The 21,343-nt window shown below is 34.9% G+C and overlaps 1 long non-coding RNA gene across 1 annotated transcript in view; it reads left to right on the top strand.

Moving 5' to 3' along the window:
* Positions 1–13,559, top strand: part of LOC131221544 (uncharacterized) — a 40,599-nt gene extending 27,040 nt beyond the window's left edge. The window contains exon 5 of the long non-coding RNA XR_009159400.1: positions 13,150–13,559. This is a non-coding gene — a long non-coding RNA (uncharacterized LOC131221544). The remainder of the gene's footprint in view (positions 1–13,149) is intronic.
* Positions 13,560–21,343: the final 7,784 nt, after the last annotated feature.

Here is a 21,343-nt window from a genome sequence, read left to right as displayed (position 1 = left end):
CATTGTATTTTCCTTATGCTCATTGTACTTGTAAAGTTTTTGATTATAGTGAAAATGTGATGGAGTTTTTGGTTGTTGTTTGTGGGTTATGCCTTTGGTTATGCTTATTACGAATCAAACTGATGTTGAAAATCCTCCTTGTAGCATCTCAGGATCGGAACCTGGCGAATGGGCCGAGAATGGGGTTTTACGGAGGCTGTCGGCGCCGGATTCGGCGATCGGGAATTTTGTGAGCCCGGTTTCTGAGTTTGGGGCGTGACAATGTCAATACAAGTGGAATATACTAAAACATTATACAAGTAGTGTTGATGGTAGAATGCATTTGTGCTTATGTTCAGAGAGATGATTAAAATATGATTAGACCATTAGGCTATAATACAAAAAGAGTATAATAAAATTATAAACTTTAATCTATAACCTTTGAAAATATATTAAATATATGTATTTCATTGTAATACGAAACAACTTTGAGGTAAATTATGCGAAGTACTCCCTACGAAAGTTCTCGTACGCTTCAGAAGCATATGTCATGTCGTGTGAAGCACTTGACATTGTTACATCCAACATGCTAGTCATAATAGAAGAAATTTGGTCTCTCAGGACTCCATTCAGATGTACAAATGACAAAACCGCATCTTCCATATGAAGTTTCCCACGGTTATATATTTCCATTAGCTCCGGAATTTCTTTGAGATTGTATAATCTTCCATATGAGTCATCGTCGATATATTCTGCGGTACATTTATCGACCAGACCAGGTATCTCTTTGGCCTTACCAAAAGAAGATAGGACCAGAAAGTCCATCTGCAACAGCTAATAAAGTATGCTGCGTGCTTCCGCTACGCTTTGGTTTGAGGAGGACATGATCAGAAATTGACTCAACTACAAATGTGGATTATAAACAAGTCAATTAAAGGAATAAATCATGACTTGTAATTTTCACGTATGCATGGAATACATAAATTATTCGAATTGGAAAATGACATGTAAATCACTTATACATTTAATAATTATCATCTATATCAATATCGCTTAGGACTATTTCTTCTTCACCATCACTATCGCTGATCAGTATTTCCTCTTCATTGTCTACAACGTCGTCATTAATGAAACTATTATCATCTCTAACAATGTCATGTATTATTGAGGCATCAACATGATTAGGTGGCACATCATCTCTGTTCAATTACACCACATCAATATCAACACTTAAATCAGTCCTTGTATCCCTAGATGGCATGTCTTCTTGATATGCTTGTTCAACCTAGACATTTCATGTCCCCCATCCTCGATATCTTTAACTTCTGGTAAGGGAACGCTAAATATGTTCCTGGGGTTTATTTTCTGCACCATGTGCCAAGAGCTGCCTAACTTGGTGTCAGCGAGGTAAAATACTTGTTCGGCTTGGCTAACGAGGACAAATGAGTCATCTTTTCGAGATAAATTTACGCTCGTAAAGTAGTTGTTAGTCTGTATTTCCAACTTCTTATTTTCAATGTCCCATAAATCACATTTAAATAAGTACACCCGCTTTCTCATACAATAACTCAACTCAATAATATCCGTCAAAATGCCATAAAAGTCAATTTCTACCTCATGCTTTCCCTTCACAACCACCTTACTATTTTATGTGGTCTTATACTTCTCACGCTCTTCAGTGTGGAACTGAATCTCGTTTACGATACAACCTATATATCTAGATACACATCTGTCAGGGCCACACGCCAGTGAGTAGAGTGCATCAGACACATCCACAGAGTTGATAGTGCATAACATCTTCATCTATTATCATGTATAGAATGTAATTTTTTAGGGATTTTCTTAGGTTCAAATAATGTGCAATACAATGAAAATTCTAAGTGTGGTGAGATACCATGTGAAATCTTACACGTTTTGCGAACCATTCTGAAAACTGATCCTGATGCATTCGATCATAATTTGTCGAGAATTGGGACTTCATCTCTTCGATGTGTTCGCTACACATAAATGACATGTCATTAGCAAGAAACATTAATATCATCGTATGTAGAGAAAACAATAATCGAGGGAAGATTTACTCTAAGTATGACTTTATTTCTTCATAATTATGCAACACATATCCCCAAGGTCCATATCTTAAAACGTCAGGGATCCTAAAGGACGAGGGTTATATGCGAATACAGATATGAGTCATTGTTCATGCTCCTGCCCTTCATCGGCATTCCGATCTTCTCAGTTGAATTTAGTCTCTATGCCATGAAGATACATGGAGCAAAATGTCAAGCACTGATTATCAATGTACACTTCAGCAATGGATCCCTCCGGTCGTACCTTATTTCTCACAAATCGTTTTAGTGTGTGAATGTATCTGTACACAAAACCACTATGTTATACATATGAAAACATGGATATATGTAGTTTATGTAATGAATAAAATTTTAATAGGTTCTACCACCTTTCGATTGGATACATCCAACGATATTGTACTGGGCCTGCAAGCATCGCCTTGTACGGTAAGTGAATCGCTAGGTATACCATGACATCAAAAAATGCAGGTAGAAATGTTCTTTTAAGTTTACAAAGGATTACGACAATGTCCCTCTCCAGTCATTTAATAACATTTACATTCAACGATTTTGAATACAAATCCTTAAAGAATATCCCCAACTCAATCAGTGCCGCACTGATATCCTTACTTAGGAATCCATGAATCGTAATCAGTAGTAGGCATTGTAGAAGGACGTGACAATCATGAGTTATTCCTCTTACCTTACAGTCCGTAACGTTTACGCGCCGAGATATGTTTGACGCATACCCATCGGAAAACTTCACCGATCTCAACCATTCACATAAACACATTTTCTTTAGTCTTGTCAATGTGTAGCAGGCTACTAGTATAGTATATAAATTTCCATGTGGTTGCAAGTGCAACTCTTTCCTTAAACCCATTGCTTGTAGATCCAATCAAGCCTTGAAACTGTCTTTTATTTTCTTCTCTATATTCATCAATGTTCCGAAGGCATTCACTACAAGAAAGAGGTTTTTAGTGACGAAACTTTTTTTCGTCGCTAAAAGTGACTTTTAGTGATGAAAGAAATTTTTGTAGCTAAAAGTCACTTTTAGTGTCGAAAATTTTCATCGTTAAAGGCTGTAAACATTTTTTAAAAAAAATCGAAAGGTTCACTTTTAACTATGAAAATTTTTGTAGCTAAAAAATGTGGATGAGACTTTTAGCGATGAAAATTTTCATCGCTAAAGGTTGTAAACAGTTTTTGAAAAAAAAATCAAAAGGTTTACTTTTAGCTACAAAAATTTTCGTAGCTAAAAAACGTGGATGAGACTTTTAGCGACGAAAATTTTCGTTGTTAAAGGGTATAAACAGTTTTTGAAAAAAATCAAAAGGTTTACTTTTAGCTACGAAAGGCTGTAAACAGTTTTTGAAAAAAAATCGAAAGGTTTACTTTTAGCTAAGAAAATTTTTGTAGCTAAAAACCATGGATGAGACTTTTACCGATGAAAATTTTCGTCGCCAAAGGCTGTAATAGTTTTTGAAACAAAATCGAATGGTTTACTTTTAGCTACGAAAATTTTCGTAGCTAAAAAACATGAATGAGACTTTTAGCGATGAAAATTTTCGTCGCTAAAGGCTGTAAACAGTTTTTGAAAAAAATCCAAAGGTTTATTTTTAGCTATGGAAATTTTCGTAGCTAAAAAATGTGGATGAGACTTGCTATAAATAGGTTTTGAAAAAATCCAAAGGTTTACTTTTAGCTATGAAAATTTTTGTAACTAAAAAACGTGGATGAGACTTTTAGCGACGAAAATTTTCATCGCTAACGGCTGTAAAAAGTTTTTGAAAAAAATCCAAAGGTTAACTTTTAGCTACGAAAACTTTCGTAGCTAAAAAATATGGATGAGACTTTTAGCGACGAAAATTTTCGTCGCTAAAGGCTGTAAACAGTTTTTTTAAAAAATCAAAAGGTTTACTTTTAGCTACGAAAATTTTCACAACTAAAAAATGTGGATGAGACTTTTAGCGATGAAAGTTTTCGTCGCTAAAAGCTATAAACATGTTTTGAAAAATCCAAAGGTTTACTTTTAGCTACGAAAATTTTCGTAACTAAAAAACGTGGATGAGACATTTAGCGACGAAAATTTTCATTGCTAACGACTGTAAACAGTTTTTTTTTTTAAAATAAAATCCAAAGGTTAAGTTTTAGCTACGAAAATTTTCGTCGCGAAAAAACGTGGATGAGACTTTTAGCGACGAAAATTTTCATCCCTAAAGGCTGTAAACAGTTTTTAAAAAAAAAATCAAAAGGTTTACTTTTAGCTACGAAAATTTTCATAACTAAAAAACGTGGATGAGACTTTTAGCGACGAAAATTTTCGTTGCTAAAGGCTGTAAACAGTTATTGAAAAAAAATCCAAAGGTTTACTTTTAGCTATGAAAAATTTCGTAGCTAAAAAACATGGATGAGACTTCTAGCAACGAAAATTTTCATCATTAAAGGCTTCAAATAGTTTTTGAAAAAAATCTAAAGGTTTACTTTTAGCTACGAAATTTTTCGTAGCTAAAAAATGTGGATGAGACTTTTGGCGACGAAAATTTTCGTCGTTAAAGGCTGTAAGCAGGTTTTGAAAAAAATCCAAAGGTTTACTTTTATCTACGAAAATTTTTGTAGCTAAAAAACGTGGATGAGACTTTTAACGATGAAAACTTTTGTCGTTAAAGACTGTAAACAGCTTTTGAAAAAAATCGAAAGGTTTACTTTTAGCTACGAAACTTTTCGTAGCTAAAAAACGTGGATGAGCATTTTAGCGATGAAACTTTTCATCTCTAAAGGCTGTTTTGAATTTTAACAAAAAAAATTGCGCTATCTTGGAAATGTTCGCGGTAAGACTTTTAGCGACGAAAATGTTCGTCGGTAAAAGTGTTTTTCCTAAATCTTTTTCCCGATGGCTGAAAACCGTCGGTAATAATGTAAAAATGTTTTAATTTTAAAATCTTTTGTCATTAAAAATGTGTGTGTGTGTGTGTGTGTGTGTGTGTGTGTGTGTGTGTGGTTTTTATATCATATGAGTGGAAATTGTTTATATATATATAATTAAAAGGTAATATTTAAATGATTTGTAATATCACATGAAAAAGAATATTAGAAGTTTAGAAATTTTAACAATGTTTGAGAAAAATTTTGAGAACAAAATGGTGCTTTTGAAGAAAAAAGCTGGCAATTTGATATTTTGTTAAAAGAGAAAAAATTTACATTTTGAAAAAAAATGTTATTTTTAAACGGAAATTGAAATTTATCTGTGAAAAATAAAATTACTAAATTATTAGGCACATTTACTAATTGAACCTTTAATAGTTTTTGGACAATCTAATTAGTTCAGATTGAAGAGTAAATAACTTCAGATGTTTAAATCAAATTTCAATGAAATTGTTGATCAATCTTGTATGCTTAATATCTTTCTCATATGTAGCCTGATTGAAGCGAGTAACTAGTCAAATTGAGAGTATTGATCAGTAAAATAGAGTGAATGGACTAGATATGTAAAATGGGTCAAATATTTCGGTCAAAATTGTGACCCAACTTACTAACCTCGTGAGAACCTAAGAATTGATGTTAGTAAGTTTTGTGGGCCCCATCAAGATGTGTGTCGAACATCAACACTGTGGATTTGATGTGTCCCCTTTAAGTTATGAGATATCTCAAAAATCATTTGTATACGAAACTCAAGTGGACCAACCATCTAAAACTATGTGAAGACATCGTAAAAATATAAAAGCACTTGGTGGGGCCCACATGAGTTTTGGATGCGGTTGAAACTTCGTTTGACTCCTCATCCAAGTGGGACACACATAATAAGTGGGTTTGGATATGTGAATCACATTTAGGTAGGCCCAATATATGATTATGAATGTTTTAAGGGAACCCTTCTCCGCTACATTTAGGTGAGTTACTCATTACCCTTACTAGAGTAAACTCTGTGGGGTCCACTGTTATTTATTTATTTTATCCGCTCCATTCATCCATGTTAACAGATAATTTGAGGTCTAAAGAACAAAAAGGAAGCATATCCAAAGCTCAAGTCGACCACACCACAGGAAAGAGTGTGATTGAACCTCTACCATTAAAAATTTTCTTGGAGGCCATAGAAGTTTTGGATCAAGCTGATGTTTGTGTTTTCTATTCATTCATATATTTTTGATATTATGAACAACATTTAACCATTTTTGGACAATCTAATCAGTTCAAATTGAAGAGAAAATAACTTCAGATGTTTAAATCAAATTTCACTAAAATTGTTGATCAATCTTGGTATAGCCAATATCTTTTCTCATATGTAGCCTGATTGAGGCGAGTAACTAGTCAAATTGAGGGTATTGATCAGTAAAATAGAGTGAATGGACCAGACATATAAAATGGGTCAAATATTCTGGTCAAAATTGTGACCCAACTTACTGACCTCGTGAGAACCTAAGAATTGATGTTAGTAAGTTTTGTAGGCCCCATCATGATGTGTGTCGAACATCAACACTGTGGATTTGATGTGTCCCCTTTAGGTTATGAGATATCTCAAAAATCATCTTTATACGAAACTCAAGTGGGCCATACCATGTTAAACTATGTGAAGACATCCTAAAAAATTTAAAAGCACTTGGTGGGACCCACATGAGTTTTGGATGCGGCTGAAAATTGGTCTGCCCCTCATCCAAGTGGGACACACATAATGAGTGGGTTGGATATGTGAATCACATTAAGGCAGACCCAATATATGATTATGAATGTTTTAAGGAAACCCCTCTCCATTATATTATGTGGTGTGGCCCACCCAAGTCATGGATTGACATTATTTTTAAGCTCTTGGCCCACCTAAGTCATGGATTGACTTTCTCCATACCGTTCAACACTTTTCTTGAATCATTTTAAGATATTAACCAAAAAATGGGGTGGGTCAAAAGCTTAAGTGGACTACAAAGTAGGGACTGAATGTCCACCATTAAAAATACCATTCATAAAAGTTTTGGATCAAGCTGATGTTTATGTTTTCTCTTCATTTATATCTTTTTGTTTTGGGATTTGATGGTTTTTTGTCCATCTAGATTTGGGTGTTTGTTTATCACATTCCTTTTCTTTTTTTTTTTCCTAGCTTTGATGTTGAAATCTCTTTTATAATTCGGATTTCTCCCTTTGTTTATGAAATTTTAAGAATCATGTTCCTATAATAAATAAATAAATAAATAAATAAATAAAAATAGAAAGATTTACTCATTCTTCATGGTTATGAAGTATCTGCCCTTGTTGTAGCAGTAGTTGAACTTGTTGAACAATGTCTCTTGAAGAAGAATTATAGTCTCCATGTAAATAAATAAATAAATAAAAACCAGTACAATTGGCCTTACGATGATTTTAATGATGGATAACCAATCACTATTGTTTTCATGTGGTGTGGTCCACCTGATATTTGAATATGATTCATTTTTGGGCTCATATCCTACAATGAGTTGGCAAAACAAATGGTTTATATGGATATACAATATATAAATCAAAGTGGGCCCACATCTACCCCATCAGTCAGATGCACCATTCCATGGTGGGCCTAGGGCTTAAAAATCAAGTCAATCCGTGACTTTTTTGGGCCACACCACATACAAAAGTTGAGAGGGGTTACCCTCCATTAAAATATTCATAATCATTTGTTAGGCCCACCGAGATGTGGTTCACAAATCTAGCCCATCCATTATGCGTGTCCCACTTAGATGAGGAGTCAGACCAAGTTTCAAATGCATAAAAATTTCAGGTGGGCCCCACCAAGTGTTTTTATATGTTTTAGGCATTTCCTCACATGATTTTAGATGGTATGGCCCACCTAAGTTCCGTATACGGCTGATTTTTGGGATATCACATAATTTAAAGGGGGCCCATCAAATGCACAGTGTTGATGTTTGACACATGTCATGGTGGGGCCCACACAACTTGACCTTTGTGTTTAATCCATGACGTCCCCATGAGGTCAAGCTGTGTGGGCCCCACCATGACATGTGTCAAACATCAACACCGTGCATTTGATGGGTCCCCTTTAAATTATGGGATATCCCAAAAATCAGCCGTATACGGAACTCCGATGGGCCATACCATCTAAAATCATGTGAAGACATGCCTAAAACATATGAAAGCACTTGGTGGGCCCCACCTGAAATTTGGATGCGTCTGAAACTTGGTACTACCCCTCATCCAAGTGGTACACACATAATGGATGGACTGGATTTGTGGACCACTTCTCGGTGGGCCCAAAAAATAATTATGAATGTTTTAATGGAGGGTAACCCCTCTCAGCTTTTGTATGTGGTGTGGCTCACACAAGTCATAAATTGATTTGATTTTTAATCCCTGGGCCCACCATGGGATGGTGCATCTGACTGATGGGGTAGATGTTTGATACGCATCATGGTGGGGCCCACAGAGCCATACCAGACCCCGGCCTAAATTTGGGGGTGCGCTCAAAAACAGAGCCGCGCCCAAAAAACCCCAGATCCCAAATCTCTCTCTCTCTCTCTCTCTACGTTCCCTAACCTAGATTTGGTCTGTCTCCTCCTCCTCTCAGCAGCTGTAAGAATCCATGGTAGGTTCAGTAGTTGGTTCTTCGTGCAACGATGAAGGCACTCATTCTCTCTCTCGCGGGGCTTTCAAGAGAGAAGCTCAGATCCGAAAAATCGTAAGAAATTCTTCCTCCTTTCAATTTCTCGACGCAAAAGAACTTCGAGATCAAATTATTTTGCAGTATTTTCACACAAATCCATTGAAAATAACGTTAAATCGTGTTCTTTCTTTGACTGAGTTGATTTTAGATTGAGAGGTTGATGTTAGGGTTTTGTTTTGTAGTGAGATTGATTGCTTGTTTGTATTGGAGACTGTAAATCTTTGATTCAATCTCTTGCATTTTGGTTTTATTAAGAGAAAACGAAAATGTTTTTGTTTTTGTTTTTTATTTTTAAATTTTAAAGAAATTGAGGATATTTTTTGGCATATTAGTGAAATTTTCGACGTTCGAAACTGTATATCCTTAAATAATCCATCTTTCTTTTTTTTTCTTTTTTTTTTGAAAAAGAGGCTTTGTGAAGGTAATTTTAAAAAACTGGAGGATATTAGTGAATTTCAATGGGTTTCGATGTTTGGAACTATAAATCTATGGGATTTCAGTGGATTTCGATGCTTGAAACTGTAACCCTTTTTTAAAGTGGATGGTGAAAGAGGAAGTTGGAAATTTTTTTTTTTTAATTTTTTAATTTTTTTTACTAGCATTTTATCACATATATATATTTTTCAAAATAGAGGAATTAAGTGAATTGTAATTTTCGGGATGTTTAATTTACAACAAATTCCTTTTTTTTTTTTTGGTTGTCACTGATCAAATAGAAAGATACAGAATTTGTTTTTCCTATTTTTTTCCATGTCATCTTGTCTATCTTTGTCTTTGTTTTTTTTTCCTTCTTTTGTGTGTGTGTGTGCGCGCGCGCGCACGCGTGTGTGTGTGTGTGTGTGTGTGTGTGTGTGTGTGTGTTTGTGTGTGTAACTGAGCAAGTAAGAGGTGCAAATGCAATTTCTGCATGGGCAAATTGAAGAAGCAAGCAACTCCTGGCACATGCCAACCTGGCACTGTTGGAGATCACTGCCATTCATCAGATGGGGCCTAGCATTGTTATGTTCTGGCCTGAAAATCAGGCTAGTATTGCCCACCTACCTGTCCACATATGGTTGAGTAAAAAGTGTGATGAGAAAAAAAAAAGATCGACATTTAATGTAATATGTGCATGTGTTGCCTTCCTGATTAGTGGATCAACCTGATTTTTTTGCTAGGGCATGTTCACAGTGGGACCCACCTAGTAAAAGATCAGGGAATGTTCACATATTTTCCAGTAGACATGTGGACTACAAATTGTTTCGACGGTCTTGCATTGTGTGCATTACCTTAGCATTCCTCTCAGCATATTATAGGGCTTCAATGAATTTAGCAGATTATCTGAAGTCGTAATGCCGATACATTGTTGATGTAATTTTTTTTCTTCTTCATGTTTTGTTTTGAAGAAGCTTACTCTTTTTTCTTTTTTTTGGGTCTCCAATATGTTTCTACACTTGTTTGTTGGATGGATGGTCAACTGAAGTGGAATATCCAAGTTTGGGTTAGTCACATGTGTTATTGGTTAAGTCACTAATGAATAAAATCTTTGGATCTAGGAGATTTGGAGAAAACAATGGGTCTGGAGTGTGGTTAGACTTGAATTTTAGCTGAACCTTCAAAGCTTTGGAAAGATAAAAACATCAACAAGCCCAAAAATTGGATTTTAGATTCTGCTCAAGTTTCAAAGGAAGTTGCTCAAACCCAGGCATGTGAAAACTTGATTAGATATGGAAAAACGTGATGAGCTTCTCTAGCAATCAATCAATTTGTTTTTCGAAGCTTTTAAACAGGGGAGTTACACCCGTACTCAACCCAAACCTTGAACAGACCTATTCAATGCAATATCTAAATTATTTCAGATCAATATTACCTGGTTAATTAAGAACGAGGGTACTGGTATCTTATCATTACAGAAAGACTAAAAGCAGAGCATCAGAATTGAAATGCTTCCTTTTTTACTAAATTGCTAAAAACTGAAGTACATCATCTTTTTTTTAATAGATAACACAATAAATAGAAAACACAACCTGATTTATTTTTTTTAATTTTTAAATCAACCCTTTTGAGTCAACTACAATGTCATGGAGTGTGTCATGTATTCAGTTGTACATGACAGACACATTATTATAATATTTATCAATTGTATCTGTTAGTGTAGACTCTTAACAAAATTTCTGAGCCAGTTATGACTAAAGACGGGGCAATATGGATGAGAAATTAATCAGTTGCCCTCAAAGTTGTTAACAAGTATTTTATATGATATGTATTTTAGAACCAATATTCTTGCAATTGAAGTAATAGGGATGGGAATTGCACATGCTTCAAGGTGTCTGGATAGGGGTGTGGTTGGGAATTCATGATATTTTATAGGGCTATGTATGATTTAGTGGTGTGACTGAGGATGAGATAACACATGATTCAGTTAATATTAGTATTTTTAATTACATGCTATGATACAGATGAGTTTAAAAAAGTCAGGGTCTGTTTGGTTTCCAGTAATGAATGAGTTGATTTCGCTTCAAATCTTTCATATATTTCCATTTTTTTTCTCATTTTGGCTATTATTCACTTCAAATTGTCATAAGAGAGTTAAGTCTTCTTGTTGGTTCATCCACACTTAAATATTTTCCCTAGTATTTCTTATTATTTTCTAATAATAAGTTTCGTTCATGTTGTATAATGTTAGTTAAGGGAGGGAATGACAATAGATTGCCTAGAAGCATGGCAGATTGGATATTCATGATATTTTAAAAACTCCTTTGTGGAGCCAGAAACACACAAGATCCCATGCCACAACAACTCATGCAAAAATATCTCATGTTCTTGACATGGCTGCTTTTTGTGTTGGCAGGCTCAGTAGAACTGCACCAATTATACATGACAGAATCTTGATTAAGGTAATATGTGAGAATCTTGAGAATGTCTTATGATTGGTGGACCACATTATGAATCATTTTTCCAGTAGCTGTATGATTGAGGATATATACTGACTTCTAAGAATGAACGAAATTCCCTTTTATGGTTTACTAACAAGTAGAGATAATAATTCCTTGTTAAGGCTATTAGTTTCATAGCGGCATTTATTCTCAAAAGATCCTTGGGAAGTTCTCTGGAATTCCTTATCCCCTACTCTTTTGCTTTTCAATTGTTGAGATATGTTATTACTCTCAGAACTACAAAGGAAGATACATGAGCTTGTTGACATTTTATGGTCTGAGGTTAGCTATAGTTATTTTGGCATCTGTGTATGTAAAGTGCAGATTTTCATCTGCTGGAAAGGTACTGAAGAGATGCTAGATTTGGTTCCAATATCCTGTTTTTCCAAATATTCCTGTACTACGCTCCATCTTCAAAGATACCAAATTAACAAGGTAAAATTGTCATCCCTTGAGTACTCTTGTTCCATGAATTGGATTTACATATTTCTAGAAGGATGGAAGACTAAGGGCCTATTTGTTAAATATGAAATCCAAAGTCTGAATCTGAAGTCTAAATCTGAAATCTGAATTTGAAGTCGGAAAACTAAGCACATATGGTTTCAAGAGTCAGCTTCTGCCCTGATTTTGAACTATTCAGGCTGGACCTATTCAAAGTTTTGATTTTACTTTGCCTCATGCAGCCCTTCGACAGTCCTACTTTTACATAATATGACCTAGACTTCCAAAATCATAACCAACCATTTTAGCTCTCCCAACTAATATGGTTTCCACTTTTGAAGGTGATACTTTTGTCCTTCTGTAACATATGTATGCAACTGATGCTTGATGTGGAAATCTGGCCCCTTTGAACCTTCCCTAATTGCATAAGTGGCTGAACCAGCTTTGCATGTTACACATAATTTGTCATCCACTAGTTTCTGTAAATGAAACTAAGAGGATTGATCTTAACAGTATGGTCGTCATGCACATAGCCCTTCGACAGTCCTTGGTTAGGGTTTGGGCTGAAAGTACGAATGCTGGAGCCGATGCTTTTGGAGTCCGAACTCATTCTTTTGAAAAATAGAAAAATGGGAATATTAGTAAATATGGATTTTCTTGTTAAGAAGAAAATGGAAGGTAAAGAAGAGACATAACTGAAACTTTGCACTGTGAAAAGTAATATTAACCATCTTACCTTTCCTGTTGAATTTGACGTCCAGGAAATGGACCTTTTCTAGAAAACCATGGATTTAAAACCATTAAATCCTTCTAAAAAATCTGAGTTTATTGAACTGAATTGAATTATTACAATTCAATTTTGTTGAATATCCAAACGCACGGTTTCCATGAATTAGGCAAATGAATTCATTCTAACCCATTTTGTTGAATATTTAAACACAAGGATTTTTTTATTTATTATTTATTTATTATTATTATTTTGTGATATGCAATAGCTTTTCAGAATTGATATGTAGGTGCATACTTGTGCTCATTCACATGGACTTTAACTATCTTTCTTAAATTTCTTTGGTTTTTCTAATTTTTGTATCTAATTTTGAATTTCTAGGCCCTAAAAAAAGATTCGAGGTGCCGTTAACAATGCCAATAGAATCCTCCAGGTCAGATTGTTGATTGGACCTGATTTTATTTAAATGATCTTGATAATCCATTTTATTTAAATGAGCAGACCCGGATATGCGTCGGAGCTATCCGGACGTTGAGCGGGGTCCCTGGAATGTGAGAATCGCTGTTATGACCATGATGAAGCTGTCCATTTCCTATGGACATCATTGGAGTGGCCTGGCCATTTGGACAGGCCGTGTTTATATCAGTATTTGCTCGAAATTGATGGAGCAGACCCAGATATGCGTCGGAGCTATCCAGATGTTGAGCGAGGGTCCCTGGAAGGTGGGAACCACTGTTATGACCATGATGAAGCTGTTCATTTCCTATGGACAACATTGGAGTGACCTGACCATTTGGACATGTCATGTTTATATCTGTACTTGCATGGATCACACCCTTAACATATAACATAAACCTATTCTCAAATCCTAAAACCTATAACTACAACCTAAACCTTAACCTAAACCTATAACTTATAACCTAAACCTATAACCTAAACTCAATTCCCTAAACACTAATCTACAACCTAACCTAAACGTATACTTATAACCTAAACCTATAACTATAACCTAAACCTTAACTATAAACCTATAACCTAAACTCAATTCCCAAAACCTTAACCTACGCCCTAACCTAAACCTATACTTATAACCTAAACCTATTCTCAAATCCCAAAACCTATAACTTAAACCTAAACCTTAACCTAAACCTATAACCTATAACTTGAACTGATAACCTAAACTCAATTCCCTAAACCTTAACCTATAACCTAACTTAAACCTATACTTATAACCTAAACCTATTCTCAAATCCCAAAACCTATAACTATAACCTAAACCTTAACCAAAAACCTATAACTTATAACCTAAACTCAATTCCCTAAACCTTAACCTACACCCTAACCTAAACTATACTTATAACCTAAACCTATTCTCAAATCCCAAAACCTATAAACCTAAACCTAAACCTATAATCTAATGCTATAACTTATAACCTAAACCTGAACCTACACTTATAACCTATAACCTAAACCTAAACCTAAAACCCAAACGTAAACCCGATCTCGAACCCGAACCCGATTTCCTAAACCTAAACCTAAATGTATTCTCAAATCCTTGAACTTAAACCTATAACCTAAACTCAATTCGCTAAACCTTAACCTATAACCTAACCTAAACCTAAACCTATAACCTACACTTATAACCTAAACCTAAACCTATAACCTTAACCTAAACATAAAACCTAAATCTAAACCTATTCTTATAACCTAAACCTATTCTCAAATCCCAAAACCTTTAACCTAAACCTAACCTTAACCTAAACCAATAACCTATAACCTAAACCTAAAACCTAAACCTAAAGCTACACTTATAACCTATAGCCTAAACCTAAACCTAAAACCCAAACGTAAACCCGATCTTGAACCCGAACCTGATTTCCTAAACTTAAACCTTAATGCATTCTCAAATCCCTAAACCTAAACCTACACCTAATCTTAATCTCAACTCCCTAACCTAAACCTAAACCTAAACTTGAAAACCCAAACCTAAACCCAATCTCGAACCCGAACCCAATTTCCTAAACCTAAATTTATAACCTTAACCTAAACATATTCTCAAATCCCAAAACCTAAACCTAAACCTTATCCTAAACCTAAACCTTAACCTATAACCTAAACCTATAACCTAAACTCAATTCCCTAAACCTTAACCTATAACCTAACCTAAACTTAAAATGATAACCTACACTTATAACCTAAACTTATAACCTGTAACCTAAACTCAATTCCCTAAACCTTAACCTACACCCTAACCAAAACCTATACTTACAACCTAAACCTATTCTCAAATCCCAAAACCTATAAACTTAAACCTTAACCTAAACCTAAACTTATAATCTAATGTTATAACCTATAACCTAAACCTATACACTTATAACCTATAACCTAAAACCTAAACCTAAAAACCGAACGTAAACCCAATCTTGAACCCAAACCCGATTTACCCGATTTCCTAAACCTAGACCTTAACGTATTCTCAAATCCCTGAACCTAAACCTATAACCTAAACTCAATTCCCTAAACCTTAACCTATAACCTAACCTAAACCTAAACCTATAACCTACACTTATAACCTAAACCTATAACCTTAACCTAAACATAAAACCTAAACCTAAACCTATACTTATAAGCTAAACCTATTCTCAAATCCCAAAACCTATAACCTAAACCTAAACCTTAACCTAAACCTAAACCTAAACCTAAAACCTAAACCTAAACCTACACTTATAACCTATAGCCTAAACCTAAACCTAAAACCCAAACGTAAACCCGATCTTGAACTCGAACCCGATTTCCTAAACCTAAACCTTAACGTATTCTCAAATCCCTGAACCTAAACCTTTAACCTAAACTTAATTCCCTAAACCTTAACCTATAACCTACACTTTTAACCTAAACCTAAACCTATAACCTTAACCTAAACATGAAACCTAAATCTAAACCTATACTTATAACCTAAACCTATTCTCAAATCCCAAATCCTATAACCTAAACCTAACCTTAACCTAAACCTATAAGCTATAGCCTAAACCTAAAACCTAAACCTAAACCTACACTTATAACCTATAGCCTAAACCTAAACCTAAAATCCAAATGTAAACCCGATCTCAAACCCGAACCTGATTTCCTCAACCTAAACCTTAACGTATTCTCAAATCCTTAAACCTAAACCTACACCTAATCCTAATCTCAACTCCCTAACATAAACCTAAACCTAAACTTGAAAACCCAAACCTAAACCCGATCCCGAACCTGAACCCGTTTTCCTAAACCTAAACTTATAATCTTAACCAAAACCTATTCTCAAATCTTAAAACCTATAACCTAAACCTAAACCTATATAACCTTAACCTAAACCTAAAACTTAACCTATAACCTAAGCCTTAACCTATAACCTTAACTTATAACCTAAACTCAATTTCCTAAACCTTAACCTATAACCTGACCTAAACCTAAACCTATAACCCGAACCCGATTTCCTAAACCTAAATCTTAACGTATTCTCAAATCCCTAAACCTAAACCTACACCTAATCCTAATCTCAACTCCCTAACCTAAACCTAAAACTATACTTGACACCCCAAACCTAAACTCGATCCCAAACCCAAACCTGATTTCCTAAACCTGAACTTATAACCTTAACCTAAACCTATTCTCATGAATGTAGTTTATGTTTGGATGGATTTACTAGTTTGGGTTTAGATGGATGTGAATGTGAATATGATGAAATTATTATATAACAATTGTATATCAGGATGAATATGATGAAATATATTATAACTGGTGTATATCATGAATTTTGTGAGAATTTTGTGTTGGATTTTTTTTTAAAGAGACTTTTAACGATGAAAATTTTCGTAGCTAAAAGTTTTACAAATATTTTTTAGCGACGAAAAGTTTCATCGTTAAAAGTTTGGGAATTATTTTTAGCGACGAAAATTTTCATAGCTAAAAGGTTTACAAATATTTTTAGTGACGAAAATTTTCGTCGCTAAAAGTTTGGGAATTATTTTTGGCAACGAAAATTTTTGTAGCTAAAAGGTTTACAAATATTTTTTAGCGATGAAATTTTTCGTCGCTAAAAGTTTTGTAATTATTTTTAGCGATGAAAATTTTCGTAGCTAAAAGGTTTGCAATTATTTTTTAGCGACGAAAATTTTTGTTGCTAAAAGTTTTGTAATTATTTTTAGCGACGAAAATTTTCGTCACCAAAAGTTTTGCAAATTTTCGTCGCTAAAAATTTTGTAATTATTTTTAGCGACAAAAATTTTCATTGCCAAAAGTTTTGCAAATATTTTAGCAACGAAAATTTTCGTCGCTAAAAAGTTTGCCTTTGCTGACGATTCAAATTCATCGATAAAAACCTCTTTCGACCACCTTTTAGCGACAAAAATTTTCGTCGCTAAAAGTATTTAGCTACGAAAATTTGGCTTTTGGCGACGAAAATTTTCGTAGCTAAATGTGGGATTTCTTGTAGTGATTGTCATATATATTATGCTCAATATGCATGACATCTAAGTTGTGTTGTAATTTCAGATTACTCCAATAGGGCAACTTAAAAAAATGTTCTTCTTCCTCCAGTTATAGTCCAATACTATACGTTTCCTCTTCTTCAAGTGTGACGCCTTACCAAATCTGATTTCTCCAGTGTTACTCAGTCGTTGTATCACATCTTCTCCAGATAGCTCTTTCGGGGGTGGCCTATGCTCCTGTTTGCCATCAAAGATCATCGTCTTCATACGCTAATTGTGATCGCTCGGAAGGAAGCGACGATGACCCATATAACATATTTTTCTACCATGCTTTAATGACAATGAACAAGTCTCAATACCACGTGTAGGACAAGCCAACTTTCCCATCGTGCTCCACCCAGACAAATTTTCATACACAGGGAAGTTATTTATTGTCCACAAGACCGCCACATGCAATCGAAATATTTGTCTTGCAAATGTATCACATGTTTGTACACCTTGACTCCACAACTCATTTAACTCATCTACTAACAGTCACAAATACACATCAATGTCATTCCCAAGTGACTTGGGTCCAGGAATAAGTAATGACATCACAAAAAAATGACCCTTCATACACAACCAAGGAGGTACATTGTAGGGCATAAGTACCACTGGCCACATACTGTACGAGCTACTTATATTACTAAATGGATTAAAACTATCACTTGCAAGACCTAATCGAACATTGTGAGAATCCTCTACAAACTAGTCATATTGCTTGTCAAAATTTTGCCAAGCTTCAGAGTCCGCAGGGTGCCTTAGCGTATTATCATCATGAACACGTTTCTCCTTATGCCACCTCATATCTTCAACCGTCTTGCGAGACATACACAATTTTTGCAATCTGGGTTTTAATTGAAAGTACCTTACCACCTTTTGTGAAAATTTCTTATGCATTCTGGACACTCTTCAACATTTTCATGCTCTTTCCAATACAATAAACAATCATTTATACATGCATGTATGTGGATGTAACCAAGGTCCAAGTCTGGCATTAAGAATTTTACCTCGTAATGAGACTTAGGCAATGTCTCACCGTCCGGTATTGCTTCTTTCAACAAGTCAAGAAACATGTCAAACGATTTGTTACTCCAACGATTTATTATCTTCAAATGAAGTAACCTTGTAAGAAAATTCAACTTAGAAAAGTTCTCATGCCCTAAATAAAGTAGACGTTGCACATACCTTAACAACCTACTAAACTTTTCTGATTCGACATCACCCATAGGAGGAATATCTTGGCTACTACTTATCGCTGCAAAATCAGTATCCGCAACTGTTCCCCTAAACACATCCCCTATGACATCTTACATTTCATCAACGTCTTCATCCTCGTCATCTGGCGTAATTGGGTCAACAAAGACATCAGTGGCCTCAACTCTTTAGTGGATATCTTCATCATGAGGGATCCACCAAGTGTAACCCTGGTCAATCCCAACTATGAACAAATTATCTTCTACTTTGTCTAAAGTCTTATAAATCATGTTCTTGCATTTTCAACATGAACACCTAATCATATTCCCTGAATCTGCCTGATTTTGCACAAATTCCACGAACTCTTGTACCCCTTGTTTATACTCTAGGCCAAACCTGTTCTTAGCTCGCATCCAACTCTTATCCATCTCTACAATGAAAAGACTAGAATCAGTTTACGGAAATAGGTTTAAGATTAGGCTAGGTTATAGGTTTAGGTTATATGTTTAGGTTTAGGGAATTGAGAATAGGTATAAGTTTAAGTTTAGGTTTAGGTTAGGGAGTTGAGATTAGGATTAGGTGTAAGTTTAGGTTTAGGGATTTGAGAATATGTTAAGGTTTAGGTTTGGAAAATCAGGTTCGGTTTCGGGATTGTGTGTACGTTTGGGTTTTAGGTTTAGGTTATAGGTTATAAGTGTAGGTTTAGGTTTAAGTTTTAGGCTTAGGTTATAGGTTATAGGTTTAGGTTTAGGTTTTAGTTTTAGATTATAGCTAGCTTATAAGTGTAGGTTATAGGTTATAGGTTTAGGTTAGGTTATAGGTTAAGGTTTAGGGAATTGAGTTTAGGTTATAGGTTGTAGGTTAAGGTTTAGGGAATTGAGTTTAGGTTATAGGTTATAGGTTACGATTTAGGTTTAGGTTATAGGTTTAGGTTAGGGTTAAGGTTTAGGTTTAGGTTATAGGTTTTGGGATTTGAGAATAGGCTTATGTTATAAGTATAGGTTTAGGTTAATGTTGTAGGTTATAGTAGGGAATTGAGAATACATTTATGTTTTAGGTTTAGGTTTAAATTTTATGTTTAGGTTAAGGTTATAGGTGTAGGTTATAAGTTCAGGTTTAGGTTATAAGTGTAGGTTATAGGTTTAGGTTTAGGTTAGGTTATAGGTTAAGGTTTAGGGAATTGAGTTTAGGCTATAGGTTTAGGTTATAGCTAGGTTATAAGTGTAGGTTATAGGTTTAGGTTTAGGTTAGGTTATAGGTTAAGGTTTAGGGAATTCAGTTTAGGTTATAGGTTTAGGTTATAGGTATAGGTTTAGGTTAGGTTATAGGTTAAGGTTTAGGGAACTGAGTTTAGGTAATAGATTTAGGTTATAGGTTATAGGTAATAGGTTAAGGTTTAGGTTATAGGTTAAGGTTTAGTTTTAGGTTATAAGTTTAGGTTTAGGTTAAGGTTTAGTTCTAGGTTATAGGTTTTGGGATTTGAGATTAGGTATAGGTTAAGGTTACAAGTTTAGGTTTAGAAAATTGGGTTCGGGTTCGGGATCGAGTCTACGTTTGGGTTTTCAAGTTTAGGTTTAGGTTTAGGTTAGGGTGTTGAGATTAGGATTAGGTGTAGGTTTAGGTTTAGGGATTTGAGAATACATTAAGTTTTAGGTTTAGGAAATCGGGTTCGGGTTCGAGATCGGGTTTACGTTTGGGTTTTAGGTTTAGGTTTAGGTTATAGGTTATAAGTGTAGGTTTAGGTTTAAGTTATAGGTTTAGGTTTAGGTTATAGGTTTAGGTTTAGGTTATAAGTGTAGGTTATAGGTATAGGTTTAGGTTAGGTTATAGGTTAAGGTTTAGGGAATTGAGTTTAGGTTATAGGTTAAGGTTATAAGTTTAGGTTTAGATTTAGGTTTAGGTTGTAAGTTTAAGTTTAGGTTAAGGTTTAGGTTTAGGTTATAGGTTTTGGGATTTGAGAATAGGTTTAGGTTAAGGTTACAAGTTTAGGTTTAGGTTATAGGTTAAGGTTTAGGTTTAGGTTATATATTTAGGTTTAGGTTTTGGGATTTAAAATAGGTTTAGGTTAAGGTTATAAATTTAGGTTTAGGAAATCGGGTTTGGGTTCGGGATACATAAATACGGGCCTGTCCAAATGGCCAGGCCACTCCAATGCTGTCCATAGGAAATAGACAGCTTCATCATGGTCATAACAGCAGTTCTCACCTTCCAGGAACCACCGCTCAACATCCGGATAGCTCCGACGCACATCCGGGTATGTTCCATCAATTATGAGCTAATTTATAAACACAGACCTGTCCAAATGACCCGGCCAATCCAATGCTGTCCATAAGAAGTGGACAGCTTCATCATGGTCATAAAAACGGTTCCCACCTTCCAGGGACCCCCTCTTAACATCCAAATAGCTCCGACACACATCCGGGTCTGCTCCAATTCTAAGCTAATACAATTAAATCTTAAATTAGTTACCTATCCAAGGTTTGATAGATTGTAATACTTTCATATTCCCATTTATATGCCCACACCGAAAATCTGGCAGCATCTCCCCATGCCTCTCTAGATATGTTGATCTTACGTTACATTCTGATGTCAAATATCTAAAGTAATGTAAAGATATTTAGCATTGGATATGGTACGGAAGGAGTATATTCAGAGAGAAATGAGGAGATGGACCGCAAATCAAGTATGAACATTTAAATAGATTATATGAAAGCATACTATCCATCTAATCTTGAACTGTCCAAAATGGAAATATTTGAGCGATTTCTATGCCACCAAAAAAGCACCATATCTATGTATGGCCCCATAGAAATCCTCAAACGGGTAACTAATTGTCTAACTTACAAATCACAATTAAAAGTCGCAAC

The sequence above is a fragment of the Magnolia sinica genome, chromosome 12 (genome assembly GCF_029962835.1).
Source record: "Magnolia sinica isolate HGM2019 chromosome 12, MsV1, whole genome shotgun sequence".
Lineage (NCBI taxonomy): Eukaryota > Viridiplantae > Streptophyta > Magnoliopsida > Magnoliales > Magnoliaceae > Magnolia > Magnolia sinica.
This window is presented reverse-complemented; position numbering and strand designations above follow the sequence as displayed.